Source organism: Hemiscyllium ocellatum, chromosome 13 (assembly GCF_020745735.1).
Source record: "Hemiscyllium ocellatum isolate sHemOce1 chromosome 13, sHemOce1.pat.X.cur, whole genome shotgun sequence".
Classification (NCBI taxonomy): Eukaryota; Metazoa; Chordata; class Chondrichthyes; order Orectolobiformes; family Hemiscylliidae; genus Hemiscyllium; species Hemiscyllium ocellatum.
Genome location: NC_083413.1, coordinates 25,094,208 through 25,112,227, shown reverse-complemented (window position 1 = coordinate 25,112,227; position 18,020 = coordinate 25,094,208). Strand labels below are relative to the sequence as shown.

Below are 18,020 nucleotides of genomic sequence, written 5' to 3'. Positions count from 1 at the left end.
CAAATTCAACTTGATATGCTGAATGGCCTCTTTCTGTGCAATAAATGGTGCTATGTATTGTTAAATATCAATGTAGGCTACTTGGTTAGGGGATTGTTAGCTGCATCAACTGCTTTGGTACTGAGTACCACAAATAGATCAGCATGAGCCTAGGCGTCATTTCAACAATTTGTTGAAATTACTAATTCAATCAGCAGAGGGGATTACAATCATGCTTAGTGCCCAGACATTAGGGGAAAATACACCTTTCAAAGTGACCCTTAGCTCTTGCATAGAGATTCATGAATTCAAGTCGCAATCCAGTTTGTTATCTAGGCTCCACCTTATTACAGAAGGAGCGTGTGCTGTCAGAGAGTCAGTACTGAGGGAGCACTGCACTGTCAGAGGGACAGCACTGAGGGAGCACAGCACCATCAGAGGGTCAGTACTGAGGCAGTACTATACTGCTGGACAATCAGTACTGAGGGAACACTGCACCATCAGAGAGTCAGTACTGAGGGAGCACTGCACTGTCAAAGAGTCCGGACTGAGGGAGCTCTGCACTGTCGAATGGCCGGCACTGAGAGAGTGCTGCACTGTCAGAGGGTCAGTACTGAGAGAGTACTGCACTGTCGAAGAATCAATACTAAGGGAGTACTGCTCTGTCAGAGGATGAGTACTGAGAGAGTGCTGCTCTGTCAGAGGGTTAGTGCTGAGGGAGTGCTGCTCTGTCAAAGAATCAATACTGAGGGACTGCTCCAGTGTCAGAGGGTCAGTACCGAGAGAGTGCTGTGCTGACAACGTGTCAGTACTGAGAGAGTGCTGCACTGACAGGGTCAGTATTGCGACAGTGCTGCATTATGAAAGGGTCAGTACTAAGGTAGCACAGCATGTCAAAGGATCAGTACTGAGAAAGTGTTCTACTATCAGGGGGTCAGTACTAATGCAGTGCAGCACTGTCAGAGATTCCAACGTTTGGATGGTATTTAAAACTAAAACCATTTTCTGTCATTTATGACTGTCACTACATTGATCTGAGTTTCAGATCTCATTGTGTATTCTATTCTCCTGGAACAAAGTCCTCTGTCCAACAAATGGTGAATGGCCTCTGCATCCATTAACATTCTGGCAGCTGTGATGCAAGCTTCTACTGCCCTCTAGTGATAGTTTTTCATCACAACAGCTGCTGGAAAAAACATTGTGAAGACACTGATTCAAATATAAAGGTTTTGTGACTTACACATGAAAGAAGTGAAACTATCATGGTATTCTAACAGATGAAAGACTCAACAGACAATCAAGGTATTTTTCAATGTATAATTTCAGTTACATCACACTGTAAATTTTTGCTATAAATTCTGTGTTTTAGAATTGTGTCCTCCACAATCACCTGATGAAGGAACGTCGCTCAGAAAGCTAGTGTGCTTCCAATTAAACCTGTTGGACCATAACCTGGTGTTGTGTGATTTTTAACTTTGTACACCCCAGTCCAACACTGGCATCTCAAAATCCTGATTCAAATATATTGCAAAGTTTATTTTCAGAAGATTCTTTTCCGGAAACATTTAAAACATAGTTATTATATTTGGAATAATTTTGTCAGCCACTTTACAATTGAGGATCGTTGTTGGGAGCTCAGCTTGGAATTGGTGGCTTGGAGGCCTAGACTAATCTTATGTGGACAGGGTCCAAATCCTGCTCCAGCAGACACTGCAATTTTAACTCGGGGAAAACAAATCTTGAATTAAAAAGAATGCATACTGGCATCTATTAAACCATTCAAGATTGTCGTGAAAACCCATCTTGTTGACTAATGTTCTTTCTTGAAGGATACAATCTTACCTGGTCTGGCCATGTGTGACAACAGACCCCACAGCAAAGTGGCTGACTCTTCACCGCCCTCTGAAATGGTCTCGACAACTACTCAATTGTACTAAACTGTGACAAAGCCAAGAGAAAAGAATGAAAGTAGACAAACCACAGTGGCAGGTAGCTAGGCAGCCAACATGAGCAAAACATCGTCATGCTCACCAATCTACCTGCTGCAGATATAGGTCGGAATAACCACTCCACAGTCCATGTTGGAATGAGACTCATCTTCACATTGAGAATATGTCCCATCATGCTGTCTGGCACTATGATCGGATAAATGGGAGAAACTTCAAACAACTCAAAGCTGGGTAACTGAGATGCTATGGGCCGTCAGCGGCAAAATTGTATCCAACCATCTGTAATCTCAGAGCCTGGTATATTCTCCACTCTATCATGTGGAGTAAATCCAATTGACTACAAACTGGCACCTGTAATGTTCGAGAACTCTATAGTAGGCCAAGATAAATCTTCCATTTGGGACTTGTGTTGACTTTTCCTTCACTTTAGCACTCCCATCAAGCTGGAAAATCAACTCTGGTTCAGCAAGGAGTGTGGGAGGTCAGCCAGAAGGAGCACCAGGTACAGAGGAACCTCAATTATCCGAAGGACATGGGTGGGGAGTATTTTGTTCGGTTAATCGAATTCTGGATAATCAAATCCTGGATAACATAGCTTAGCCAAGCATCAGGACCTTGCGATCTTGCTGGATAATCCAATATTCAGATAATCGAATGCCAGATATTCGAGGTTCCTCTGTATAACTAAAAATGAGGTGGCAACATGGTGAGGCTACACACAGGATTAATTGCATGCCAAACCACAGAAACATGTGATTGACAACTTAAAGTGGTTTTAAAACCAAAGGATTGCATCCAAGCTCTGTAGTCCTATCATATCAAGTCATGAATGTTGGTGAACAATCAAATAACTTACTGGAGGAGGAGGCTTCACAAATACCCAGCATCAACTTGCAGATTAGTGCAAAATGTAAAGCTGAAATATTCAAAATAACCTTTAGCCAAGAAGTTCCAAGTATTTTAGTACACTGACATCTTCCTGAAAACGTGAAAATTGACCCAGAATGTCTTGTATATAAAGCAGGACAAATTCAACTGATCCAATCAATCTACTCTCCAACATCATTAAAGTGATGGATGGGATCACCAACAGTGCTATCAAGCAGCACATGTTTATCAATTATCACTGATGATCAGTTTGGGTTCTGCCAGGGCCACTCAACTCATGACCGTATTACAGGCTTGATCCAAAGACAAAATAAAAAGCTGAACTCCAGTGGTGAAATAACTGCCCTTGTCATCAAAGCAGCATTTGACTGGGTATGGTGTAAAGGAGTCTAAACAAAATTGGAATGAATAGGAACCAGGGGAAAACTTTCTGCTGATTGGTATCATACCTGCAATAAAGAAAGATGTTTATTGGAGGTCGGTGAGGACATCTCAATGGGAAGTCCTGCAGGGAGTGACCTCGGCCCAACAATCTTCAGTTGCTTCATCAATAACCTTCCCTTCATCATTAGGTCAGAAATGGGGATGTTCACTGATGACTGCGTAATTTTCAGTGCTATTCTGCAGCAAGTAATTTACCACATCACACTGCAATGCCTGTGAAACATCTGCAAGATACGAGTTAGGAATTTGATGGAAACCCTCCACTTGCTAAGAGGAGCTCCAACAACACTTAAGAAGCTTGATACCATCCAGGACAAACAACCTGTTTAATTGGCAACACATGCATCAAATTCAACATTCACAAACTCCACCATCGATAAAATGGCAGCAATGTACCATTTACAAAACGCTCTGCATTAACTCACCAGTACTCCTTTGATTGCACCTTCCAAACCCACGACATCTACCACCTTATAGGACAAGGGCAGTTAATGCATGAGAACACCACCACATTCAAGTTACCTTCGAAGCCTCTCACCATCTTGACTTGGAACTATTTTCCATTTCTTCACTGTTACTGGGTCAAAATTCCAGAACTCCATTCCAAACAGCACTCTGAGAATGCTTATACCCCAAAGTCTGCAGTAGTTTAAGAAGGAAGCTCATCATCTGCTTCTTCAGGGCAATAAGCAGTAAATGCTGGTCCAGCTAGTGACAGCTACATCTCATGAATGAAAAATAATGCGTAAAAATTTGAACTCAAGAATCAGAAACAAATCAAAATTTGGTGGCGACAATAAATTGGGGTTGATTAATGTAGAGAAGTGTGACAAAATAGAAATAAATGAACTTTGCAGAATGACCATGTGACTGACAAATCAACTTCAAGATGCATAAATGTGAAGGTAAACGGAATATAATCTTGGAAAATGTGAGATGATATAGTTTGGCAGGAACAGTAGAAAAGCTGAATATTGTTTAAATGTAGAATCAATAAGGAGTCAAGGATAATGGGAAAATGCAGGAAATGGAGTTGAGGATTTAAAAATCAGCCACAATCACTTTGAATGGAACAGCAGACTTGATGGGCTGAATAACTTGCTTCTCCTCTTACATCTAAGGGTTTTATAGTGTGAAATGACATATTTTGATTAGAAAAGTAAGGACATCTCTCAATATTTGGAAAATAATTGTCTAACTGGGTAGAGAAGGAGGATCTGGGGATTAGAAATGCATAAAATATTTAAAATATTGGCACAAGTTAAGTTTTATAAACAGAAACAAGTACTTTCATTCATTTCCAGAGAGATTTATTTGAAGAGCACAGAGTGTATTTTAATTTCACTATAAGAAGGAAATGAGATGTAATGTCATCATTCAGAGGGTGATGAATGTTTGAAATTTTCTAACCGGGGGCTATGGAAGCTCAATCACTGAGCAGGTTCAAGACAGAAATTGACAATTTCTGAAGACTAATGATGTTAAGGGATATGGAGATAATATGGGGAAGGAGGACTCATGAGATGATCAGCCGTGATCTAAAATGATGGGGCAGGTTCTCTTGGGTGAATGGCTTACTCTGTTCTGTTGTTGCTATATTAAACATGCAATGAATCTCCTGAAATGGGAACTCTTGTTTTCTTTCTAGATGTTACCTGACTGATTGATTATTCCCATCACTTTTTGTTTTTACTTCAGATTTCCAGTATCTGCAGTAATTCACTTCTGTATTAAACCTTGCTTGGACACGTCCATGTTATGAAAGGAATATTGATGCACAGAATGAAATGCAAAAAAGATTAAGATGATACCAGACAGAGAACACAATCATAAAAGACTGAATAGGTTGTGGATCTTTTTCTATAGACAAGGAAGGATTATGAGGTTACATGACTGAGATCTTTAATATTATGAAAAGGTGTGATAGGGGAGATAGAGAGATTTTTCAACTTGGAGACCACAACTAGAAAGGTAAAATATAAGATAGTCACTAATTGGTATGATTGACAAGTGAAATGAGACTTTTTTCCCCACAGAATTGAGAGAACTCACGATGGTTAAAGTTAATTTAATTTTATTCATTCACAGGATGTGGGCATTGCTGACTAGGCTTAAAGTTATTGGTTATCCCTAAATGCCCGCAAGAAGATGGTGGTAAGGTGCCATCTTGAAATGCCATAATCCTGTGGTATTGGTGCCCACAGCACAGTTACAAAGAGAGGTCCTAGGTTTCAAACCAGACATAGGGAAGGACCAACAATATATTTTTGAGTTAAGAGTGTGAGGGGACCTTGCAGGCTGTGCTTTCCCCACTATTTGCTGTTCTAAGTGGTACAGGTCACAGATTTGGAAAGCGCTATTGAAGCAAGCTTGGTGAGCTGCTGGAGTGCATCTTACAGATGATATGCACTGATGCCACAGTGCATTGGAGATAGAGGGGATGAAGGTGAATAGGAGTGAATGGTGTTGATACATCATAGAGGAAGCGAGATAAATTTCATAAGGCAGAAACAAATGAAAGAATAAGGTGATTATGAAGAAGGGTAAGGGGGCTCATGTGCAGTACAAAACTGCACACCCAGTTAGGCCAAATGGATTCTGGGCTATAAATATGATATAGCTATATAATGATCCCACCAACTCACAGAAGAACCTGTCTTTACAAGCAACCTCACAAGCACAATATCTGCTTAATAAGATCTCTGTTGTTTGTGGGAGCTAATTAACAGCAGCATTTCCTACAGTCCAGCGATGATTACAGTTGAATATTTAATTAGGTGTGAGACACATTAGACTGTCTTGAGGTTGCAGAAACCTCTACAGAAATTATTTTTTTAATCTTCCAAATGGTGAAGATACTTTGATGGGATCTTCTTGAGTTTATTGACACATTCCAAATTACATGACATTGAGAGAGCAATGAAACATCAAACAGAATTAGCAACATGCACCGCACAGTGGGGAAACGTTTTTGGGCGTATAAGCTGTAGTTTATCTTCACTTTAGAATCTTGACTCAGTCGGCAAACTATAGAAAGAAGATAAGAAAATATTTCAAAACATCAAAACATTCTGTACTTTCATCCCTTCAATTTCCTTCTCTCTTGTTCTGAAGATATTGTTCCATTACCAGGATTATGCTTTGAATCTGCATAGCTTTGATATATAAAAAAACATAGAATATAAAAGCAGGAGGAGGCCTTTCAGTCCTGCAAGCCTGCTGTGCCATTCAATTTGATCATGGCTGATGATCCAGCTCAGTACCCTGTTCTCGCTTTCTCCACATATCCTTTGATTCCTTTAGTCCTATAAATTATAGCTACAGCTTTCTTGGTTGCCTTCAATGTTTTGGTGTTAACAGTTTCCTGCTGCAGAGAATACTACAGGCTCACTACTTTCGGAGTGAAGAAGTTTCTCATCTCTGTCCTAAAAGAGGGTCTACACCTTATGCAAAAATTTGAACACTAGTTCTTGACTCCCTGGTCATCAAGAACATTCTCCATGCATCTACCCTATTGCATCTGTTTGAACTTTATAGATTTCTATAAGATCCCACACTCCTTCATCTAAAGTCCAGTGAATATAGTCCTAACCAATCTATTCTCTTTCTATGTGTCTGTACCAGTATCCCAGGAATCAATTTAGTAAACCTTTGTTGCACTCCCTCAATACTCAAGACATCCTTTCTCGCATACAATATTTTTAAGATTGGTCTTACTAAAGGCCCTCTACAGCTGCAGCAAGAAATTCTTGTTCTTGTACTCGAATCCTCTCTTATGGAGGCCAACATCTCATTTGCCTTCTTCACCACCTGTTGGGGCAGCACGGTGGCTCAGTGGTTAGCACTGTTGCCTCACAGCACCAGGGACCAGGATTCAATTCCAGCCTCAGGCAACTGTCTGCTTGGAGTTTGCACATTCTCCCCGTGTCTGCCTGGGTTTCCTCTGACAGTCCAAAGATGTGCAGGTTAGGTGAATTGGCCATGCTAAATTGCCCATAATGTTACGTGTATTAGTCAGGGGTAAATGTAGCGGAATGGGTCTGGGTGGGTTACTCTTCGGAGGGTTGGTGTGGACTTGTTGGACCAAATGGCCTGTTTCCACACTCTAGGTAATCTAATCTAAAAAAGTCCTGCATGCTTACTTTCAGCCTGTGTACATGTTGAACCATCAAATGATGTACAAAGACACCGGGATTTTGTTTCATCTTCCCTTTTCCTAATTGATCCTAATTCAGGTAATAATCTGCCTGTCTGCCTTGTTTTGCTCTCAAAGTGGTTAAGCTCACATTTATCCACATTATACTGCATCGGCCATGTAGTTGTCTACTTAACTTGACCAAATCACATTGAAGCTTCTCGTCATTTCCTCACAGCATATCCTCTCACTCAATAATTTCCTCATCTAAATCATCAATATATATTGTGAATAGCTGAGGTCTAAGCACTGATCCTTGCAGTTCCCCACTAGTCACTGCCTGTCACTGAGAAAAACCCTTGAGAAGGTGAAGGTGAGCTGCCTTCCTGAACCGCTGCAGTCTGCATGATGTAGGTACACACATAGTGCTGATAGGTTCAGAGTTCCAGGGTATGTTGGATAAAGGGACTGTGTATAATGTATCCAAATTGCTGATGATACAATGCTAGCAGGAAGTGGTGAGAAGGATGCAAGGAGCTGTAGAGGTATGTAGACAGGTTGGGAGAAGAGACAAGAAGGTGTCAAATAGGGCAGGATGACAGGAAACATGGTTATTTTACTCAACAGCATGGACAGAAAAACTGAATATTTTATAAATGGGCATTTTTTTTTTACAGTTTGAAGTTCAGATGGATTTGATTGTCTTTGTATAAGAAACACAAGAATGGGGAGAATGTGCAAACTCCACGCAGACAGTTGCCTGAGGCTGGAATTGAATCCTGGTCCTGGTGCTGTGAGGCAACAGTGCTAACCACTGGGCCACCGTGCTACCCCAACAGATAGTGTGGGCGGCACGGTGGCACAATGGTTAGCACTGCTGCCACACAGCGCCAGAGACCCGGGTTCAATTCCTGACTCAGGCGAGTGACTGTGTGGAGTTTGCACATTCTCCCTGTGTCTGCGTGAGTTTCCTCCGGGTGCTCCGGTTTCCTCCCACAGTCCAAAAATGTGCAGGTCAGGTGAATTGGCCATGCTAAATTGCCCGTAGTGTTAGGTAGAGGGGTAAATGTAGGGGAATGGGTGGGTTGCCCTTCGGCAAGTCGATATGGACTTGTTGGGCCAAAGGGCCTGTTTCCACACTGTAAGAAATCTAATCTAATCTTAACATGCAACTACAGCAAACAATTGGGAAAGTAAGTCGTATTTTACCTTTTACTGGAATGTATTTGGAGTGTAAGAGCTAAAATCACTTTTGGCAATTATGCAGAGCTTTAATGAGCCCACACTTGATTAGTGTGTGTATAGTTTTGGTCTACATTCCTACCGAAAGATGTAGTTGTCTTAGAGAGAATGCAACAAAGGTTCACTGGTTGATTCCTGAGATACAAGGGCTGTCCCATGAGGAGAGATTGAATAAACAGATTCATAATCTCTGGAGCTGAAAAGAATGTGACATGGTCTGAAGGGACTTGACAGGGTCAAAGCTGAAAGGAGATTTCCCCTGAATGGAGCATCTACAGCTAGAGGACATGGATTCATGATGCATGATCAATCATTTCAGATGGAAAAGATTGTGAATCCTTGAATTATCTACACCAGAGAGCTGTGAGTGCTTAGACGTTGAATATTTTCAAGGCTATGAGAAGGAAATCAAGAGGTATTGAGGTATAATGAAGGAAAGTATAGTTGAAATTGAGCATCAGCTGTGATTTTATTAAATGGCGAGTCAATTTGAGGGGCTGAACGGTGTACTTCTGCTCCTGTTTTTTTTTCTGCTGTTATGTCCTAAAGTTACTGATATACCTTGTCAATATCTGATCTTTGGCAGGTACATACGACCAATACGATCCATTGGGAAATTAGTCTTTCTCTTGCGACCATCCAGACCTTTCCTGCAGGGATCAAAAAGAATGAGTAGCTTGAGTTGCTGAACTGACCACATGATCTTTACAGCATCACTGCAGGGTCCAGACATGAGAAACTATTCCCAGTTAATTCAGGCCAAGTGTCCTGTGTCACCCACTGTTCTCACACAATCTGGAACAGTGGGTCATTCCTTGTCCCCTTGTATTCCGTGACAGTGGGTCATTCACTGTCCCCTCACACTCCGCGATAGTGGGTCACACACTGTCCCCTTACACTACGCGACAATGGATCATTCACTGTCCCCTTGCAATCTGCGACAGTGGGACACCCCCTGTTCCCTCACTGTCTGTGACATTGGGACACTCCCGGTTCCCCTCACACTCCGTGACAGTGGGTCATTCACTGTCCCCTCACACTCCGTGACAGTGGGTCACCCGGTGTTCTTTCACTCATGGGACAGTGTATCACACACTGTCCTTTAATACTCTGGGATATAGGGTCACACACTGGCCATTTTCGTTGTAATTAGTTGGCCACAAAACACCCTCTCAGACAGTGTGTCTGTCATTATCTTTTCACACTCTGGAACAGTGTGTCACGCACTCTTTCCGCGATGCTTCCAGACCTGGTGAGTCTCCCCATCAGTTCTCTTTTTATTTCAGATCTCCTGCATTGACAGTATTTTGTTTTTACTGCACTATAGGCCCAATTAATAACCTGATGTAATTCTTAGCCCAGTCTGGGTTATTTAGTAAATGCTGTCCAACACAAGAATCACACCCAAAGCTGGATACTGAGTTCTGAGTTTTGCAAACATTCAGTTTGTCATAGTTCACAAAGGATCATAAACATTTCCCTCCATTGAGGAGAGACAATTGGTCACGTGTACTTTGATGGGCACTACTCCACAACTGGGTGGGCAAGGTATGGAGACAAAGCTTCGTTTAATTACCATTCCAGTACAGGATTTGAACAAGGATTGTTCATCTCATCCTGTATCACTCTTAGTCATGTTGCTAACTGATGTCCCACCTTCAGAGACATGTGTGAATCTAGGACTCTCTGTCCCTACATTCCTCTACGTTGTATAATTTAGTACATTTAATACCTGAACAACCTTTGTACATTCTTTCTGCAAAACTAAATCATTTCATATTCATAATGAATTCTGAGGGGTTGATGGGAAAGACATCTTGAAGAGTGTGTGTAAAACACTCACTTCTGTTTTGACTTGATGCTTTTGGGCTTGACAGTGCCCCGTTTTGAACGGAAACCTGACTGAGAGACACTCCTCTTCCTTTTCTTTGCAGCCACATCAATTTGAGAATTAGTGAGATGATTGAGGACAGGAAGCCAATTTGGTGGATTCAAATCTTTCTGCTGCATGGATGCTGAAGCCAGAACTGCTTTACTCCAAGGTGAGAGTTCTGAGGACTGAGAAAAAGGTTAAAAAAAGTCACACCTTCTAAATCAGGTACTCAAACCAGAGTCAGAATCTTTCAATTGTACTTGTTCTGCAGAAATACCCAAAGATATTTTTCAGATTTGCAAATAAAGTAAACTTTGAAAATAAAACAAAACTGAATATATTTCACTGCAAAAAGCTATGAATATGTTTTGAGTATAAAGTATTAATTTACAAGAACAGAAATTTCTGGACACTCCCCCCCCCGCACATTCTCTAGTTTATTACACCGGAAAACAAAATTTCTATCTGAAAGATGATGATAGCTGTGGCTCCATGTGTCTTACTCTCACATCTGATTCAGGAAGGTGTGGGTTCAAATCTCATTCTGGATGCTAAAGTACAAAATTCAGGCTGGCATTGTCAGCGCAGTACTGAGGGACTGCCGCACTCTTGGAGCAGCCATCTTTCAGCTGAGATATTAAACTTAAGCCCTGCCTGCTATCTCAGGGCTGTGTTGAATATTTCGTGACACTGTTTCAAAAGAAAAGCAGGGAGGTATCCCTGGTGTCCTCATCTAAATTTGTAGCTTAAACATCGAATAATCTGGTCATTAATATTTTACAATGGGGTTCTGTGTGAAATTTGGCAGTTACATTTCTAAAGTGATTGCACTCCAATACCTCTTTGGTTGCCAAGTGCATGGATGCTGAAGCATCCATTGACATTGTCACAGGTCCTACTGAAATGAAAGTCTCTCTTTATACTTGCACATGCACCATTTCTTTTCCTATACTTTCCCCATGTATTTTCTGTAATTGCAAATCTGGGTACTGACTGCCAACAGCCCCTGACAGCAAGGGCATCAGCACAAACCAATCCTGTTGTCACTTGGCACAACTCAGAGGTTTACCCAGAACTATCCTTTTGTCATTCTCCCATTCACTCTCTCTCAGTTATTTTCCCTATTTCCCCTCCCCTAATCATTCTACATCTCATACCACTCCCAGTCTCCCTTTGCCCCCGTTATTCTCTCGCAGTCACTCACCCCAATCACAATCTCCCCCAGTCATACTGTCCCCATTAGTCTCCTTCGGTCACTCATAACTCCTCTCAGTCGCGTTCCCTTTTACACACTCCGCTGTGCTCTCATATTTCCGAATAATGTTCAGCCAATTAATCTGTCACACAATCTCCATTTCCTTCTATACCCCGGACTTCCTCCCTCTGCATTTTCCACTCTCCCTCTCTCACACCCAGTGTCTCTCACCAGTATGTGTATATCTGGCTCTCTCTTTCTTAGCCCCGTCTCCTCACCTCCAAGCTCCATACTTGCTCTCTCATTCTCGCAATCATTCCCCTTACCTTTGCAGACACCTCTTTACCGGGTGCTGTGCCCTCGATCCAGCCCGGGAAACTCAGCAACAGGAGCAGGTGAAGGTGAAGGAAGTTCTCTCCGGAGCCGAGCATCTGGCGAGACATTGATCGCAGTGAGTAACAGCTGAGCCGAGAGACCAGTGCCTTCTCACCTCTGCTAGTGGTCCTGGAACTTTGCAACAGCATTGGATAAAACTGCGAAATATTCACTCCAACCGCAACCAGTGGAAACGGAATTACAGAGAAAAATTTTACATACACCCCCCCCCCCCCCGCCCCGCCCTGAATTTCCAGGCTTTCGGGACGATATTTGATTAATTCAGGCAAAGACCAAACCACAAGCAGGAATAATAATCAAATGCATTCTTTTTTAAAAATCAAAACTTTTAAGTAATCACCAACTGTGCAGAAAACCAAAAATGCATTCTAAAAATTGGAATAAATAGCTCGATTATAATGCATTATTGCCAATATTTAATTTGATTTCCAAGATTGTGAGTTTGGCTAAGTTTTTTTGCAACAATTCAGAAGTATTTTTCTTTCAATTACATGCGATGTAAATTTTGATGTGATGAACAATTTTTAAAGTGCGGGCTAGCCTTCTTCCCCCGGTCTCACCTTAGTCCCCTCGACCGAGCGGCTGCTGTGCGGGATCCCAGATTTCTCATTGACCGCCTTCGCTCACACCTTATTTATAATCAGCCGCCAATCTCCGAGCTACGGGCTGTCGTGGCGTCACTTGCTGCTCACTGTCTGACCCACACGTTTTTTTGGCAGGTCATGCCTGCCTCTCGGGCCGCTTCCCTTTCAATGTTTGTCTGCGGTTTCAGGGGAAGTCGGAGCGAATCCCAAACTCTCAACCTGCCTCAACGCGCGGAAACAGTCCAACACCCTCTCCCAGCTGTGGGTAACAATCCTATTCAGCAGAACACCATTTCAACTGTGTACATTAGATCTATTCTGGGATGCAACACGCCAGACCAATACCAAATTTTTCCACCTCCTGCTGTTCACTTTCTAGGAATATAAGTTTAAAAAAAAACAAAAATCTTCCATGGGATGTGGTTGTTGCTTGTCCCGAGCTGCCTTCTTGAACCACTGGAGTCTATTCACTGTGGATAGACCCACAATGCTCCAAGGGAGTTTAGATTACCTGCAGAGTGGAAACAGGCCCTTCGGCCCAACAAGTCCACACCGACCCTCCGAAGAGAAACCCACCCCCTATATCTACCCGTGACTAATCCATCTAACACTACCGGCAATTTAACATGGCCAATTCACCTGACCTGCACATCTTTTTGGAGCGCCCGGAGGAAACCGATGCAGACACTGGGAGAATGTGCAAACTCCTCAAAGACAGTTGGCCTAGGCTGGAATTGAACCTGGGTCCCTGGCGCTGTGAGGCAGCAGTGCTAGCCATCGTTCTGCCCAGTTCCAGGATTTTGACCCAGAGATAGATTGGGAAAGCTGATGTAGTTGCAAATGGTGGAGAGAGGCTTGGAGGTGAACATACAAATGGCATTGTTGAAGTGGATTTCTTTCCTTGTCCTTCTAACAGTAGCGGGTTTGGAAGATGCTAGGCAAAAGTGGGGACTGCAAATGCTGGAAACCAGAGTTTAGATTAGAGTAGTGCTGGAAAAGCACAGCAGGTCAGGCATCATCCGAGGAGCAGGAAAATTGGCGTTTCGGGCAAAAGCCTTTCATCAGGAATAGAGGCAGGGAGCCTCCAGGGTGGAGAGATAAATGGGGGTGTGAGGGTGGGGCTGGGGAGAGGATGGAATATGCTGGGGCTGTGGAGAGGATGGAATATGCGGTCAAAGAATCTTGTTGAATTTCTGCAGTGTCTTATAAATTGTGCCACTGAGCATCAACGGTGGAGTAAGTGAATATTGTGAATGTGGTACCAACCAAGTGGCTGCTTTGTCGTGGATGACCTGATGCTTTCTGAGTGTAGTTGGAGCTGCACTCATCCAGGCATGTTGGGAGGTAGATGGTGGACATGCTTTAGGGAGTCAGAAAGTAAGTTATAAGCTGCAGGCTTCCTAGCCTCTGAACTGCTCTTGAAACCACAGTACTTACATGGTTAGTAGAGTTCCATTTCTGGGTAAAAAGTGAGGTCTGCAGATGCTGGAGATCAGAGCTGAAAATGTGTTGCTGGTTAAAGCACAGCAGGTTAGGCAGCATCCAAGGAACAGGAAATTCGACGTTTCGGGCCAGAGCCCTTCATCAGGAATGAGGAGAGGGTGCCAGGCAGGCTAAGATAAAAGGTAGGGAGGAGGTGCGATGGAGATGTGATAGGTGGAAGGAGGTCAAGGTGAGGGTGATAGGCCAGAGTGGGGTGGGGGCGGAGAGGTCAGGAAGAGGATTGCAGGTTAGGAGGGCGGTGCTGAGTTCTAGGGAATCGACTGAGACAAGGTGGGGGGAGGGGAAATGAGGAAACTGGAGAAATCTGAGTTCATCCCTTGTGGTTGGAGGGTTCCCAGGCGGAAGATGAGGCGCTCTTCCTCCAACCGTCGTGTTATGTTCTGGCAATGGCGGAGACCAAGGACCTGCATGTCGTCTGTGGAGTGGGAGGGAGAGTTAAAGTGTTGAGCCACGGGGTGGTTGGGTTGGTTGGTCCGGGCGTCCCAGAGGTGTTCCCTGAAGCGTTCTGCAAGTAGGCGGCCTGTCTCCCCAATATAGAAGAGGCCACATCGGGTGCAGCAGATGCAATAGATGATATGTGTGGAGGTGCAGGTGAATTTGTGGCAGATATGGAAGGATCCCTTGGGGCCTTGGAGAGAAGTAAGGGAGGAGGTGTGGGCGCAAGTTTTGCATTTCCTGCGGTTGCAGGGGAAGGTGCCGGGAGTGGAGGTTGGGTTGGTGGGGGGTGTGGACCTGACAAGGGAGTCACGAAGGGAGTGGTCTTTGCGGAACGTTGATAGGGGAGGGGAGGGAAATATATCCCTGGTGGTGGGGTCCGTTTGGAGTTGGCGGAAATGACGGCAGATGATACGCTGTATACGGAGGTTGGTGGGGTGGTAGGTGAGAACCAGTGGGGTTCTGTCTTGGTGGCGGTTGGAGGGGCGGGGCTCAAGGGCGGAGGAGCGAGTTCCATTTCTGGTCAATGGTAATATCCAGGATATTGACTGTGGGATGCTCAGCAACAGTAATGCCATTAAATGTCAAAAAGTGGTGGTTCAGTTGTCGATGTGCAATTCAGTTTTTGGTGAATGGCCATTCCTTTTGTTGTGTCATTAATTCCAAATGTGGCTGTTCTCCACATGATCTCCATTAACACACTTTTGCCCCTAGTCACCCCTATCCTTACACTGTCCCCACCAAAGTTCTTCAATAATAATCCAGAAAATGTTGAAAATCTTCAGCAGGTCGAACAGTATCTGTGATGAGGGAAACAGGCTTACCATTCAGGTCAACAATACCTTTCCCACTTTTGGAGAAATCTTTGAATTTCAGCTTAAATCTTCCCAGTAACCTCCCAGTAAACAGAGCTCTTCAGAGGAGGAATTTTTAAACATCTACTAATCTTTGCAGGAAATACTGCAGGCCTTTATCCTGAATGGCCAAGCTCTCTTTTTAAGGTTATGCTCTCTTATTCTGGATTTCACCAGTCGAACTAATTTGACAGTTGATCAAAACCTGATTAAAGACATTAATTTTAAGTGGTCTCTTAAAGGCAGAGAGGAAGGTTGAGAATCTGAGTGCTGAGGGATGGAACTGCAGAACTTCCTCTATGGCAACTGAAGGGAGCTGCTCATGGTGCAGTAAATAAAACTGGAAATGTTCAAGAGGCCAGAATTGAGGAACACAGACACCTCAAAGGATCATAGTTCTGGATGAAATGATAGAGATAGAAAGGGGCATGGAGGGATTTAAATCAGGGATGAGAACTTCAAACTGGAAGTCAACGTAAATCAGTGAGTGTGGGGTAACTTGGACAGGACTTGCTGGGAGTACATGCGGAGGTCGAGTATTTTGGATGACCTCAAGTTTACCCTCAAGGATAGAATGAAAGACGATAAAACACATCAATATTTTAAGTCCTGTCACCTTTCTTCAGGTTTTGAAACTTGAAACAGTCATACTGTTTTCTGTCCACAAATACTGTCAGACCTGCTGAGTTTCTCCGTAATTTCTGCTTTTGTTTGCTTTCGACCTCAAGTTCTTTGTTTAATATTCGAATGGAGGAGGCCAGTCAGAGCTCTGCAGGCATGGTTGTCAATAGTTTACTTTGAATGACAATGGAAACCTTGATGCTATGTATAACTGTGTCAGACAGCATCTGAACTCCCATAACCAAAGCTGCTCTTTTGAGATTGATAGATAAGGAAATACTCACTGATAAGGACAAGCAAATACGGAAACAGTGGCGTACTGCTAACATCTGGACATGTAATCCAGAGCCCCAGGCTAATGTTCAGGGTATCTGGGTTTGAATCCCATCACGGCAGATAAAGAAATTTGAATTTCAATAAAAATAAATGGGAAATTAAAAGCTAACCCAGTGATGACTATTGTTGGTTGTTGTTAAAGCCCATCTGGTTCACTAATATCGTCTAGGGAAGGAAATCTGCTATCCTTAGCTGATCTAGCAAACATGTGACTTCAGAACCAAAGCAATGTGGTTAATACTCAGCTACCCTCAGAAATGGTCTGCGGAGCCAAATAATTTAACAATTTAACTATGCATAGGCACAAATAGATTAGATTAATTAAAATGTGGAAACAGGCCCTTTGGCCCAACACCAACCCTCCGAAGAGCAACCCACGCAGACCCATTTCCCCTACACCTAACACTACGGCCAATTCACCTAACTGCACATTTTTGGACTGTGGGAAGAAACTGGAGCACCTGGAGGAAACCCAAACAGACACGGGGAGAATGTGCAAACTCCAAATAGACATTTGCCTGAGGCAGGAATTGAACCCGGGTCTCTGGCGCTGTGAGGCAGCAGTGCTAACCATTGTGCCACCGTGCCGCCCACAATAATGCATCGCCCAATGTGGGGCTCGAACACACAACCCTGAGATTAAGAGTCACATGATCTACCGACTGAGCCAGCCGGGCTTCTAATGGTGGTCTTGCCAAAGATATTTACGTATAACATTACTCTGAATTATATATGCATAAGATGATGTCTCTTCACAAACAAAAACAGAAGTTGCTGGAAAAGCTCAGCAGACCTGGCAGCATCTGTGAAGAGAAATCAGAGTTAACATTTTGGGTCCAGTGAAGGGCCTGAGGAAGGATCACCATCCCAAAACATTAACTCTGACTTTTCTTTGCATATACTGCCAGACTGCTGAGCTTTTCCAGCAACTTCTGTTTTTGTTTCCAATTTACAGCATCCACAGTTCTTTCATTTTAGATGCTATCTCTTGTCTGAGCTTAATCACCTTTTACAATTATCAGTCACTGATGGAGAAGTTTCATTGTTTGGACCTGAAGACTCATGAGCAGCAGGAAAAGCATTTGAAAATGACACAAAATCAGCCCTTTCATTTGTTGCAATATCTTCAATTATCTTTGTATCTTTGTTCTTCTATAGTGTGATGCTTTTTTGCCAGGCCTCTAACACTCCTCCTCTGCCCAAGAAACTACATTTCAAACCATATTCTTTCTGCAAACACCATCACATTATGCGTTTCACTCCTTAGCATCAGTGGGAAGACCTATGCCACTGTCAGTCTAATGATGCTCCACTAACGAGTCAACAGAATAAATCTGCAGATACAATTCAGCTTCAGAGCACAATGTCCCACAGTAGATATGATCTTCTCCAAAGTTATTTTGAGAATCTAAAACACTGGGACACAGTCTTAGGATTGTGGGCCAATCATTTAGGATTGAGATGAGGAGACAGTACTTCTTTCAAAGGGTTGTGAATCTTTGGAATTCTCTACCCAAGGTGGTGGTGAATGCTATAAGACTGGGATAGACAAATTTTTAGTCTGTCAGGGGATCAAGGTATTTGTG

At 43.1% G+C, this 18,020-nt stretch overlaps 1 non-coding gene across 1 annotated transcript; it reads right to left on the bottom strand.

Moving 5' to 3' along the window:
- Positions 1–17,038: 17,038 nt before the first annotated feature.
- trnak-cuu (transfer RNA lysine (anticodon CUU)) lies at positions 17,039–17,111 on the bottom strand. The gene has a single exon. It is a non-coding gene; the product is annotated as a tRNA-Lys (tRNA).
- Between the last annotated feature and the right edge of the window lie 909 nt (positions 17,112–18,020).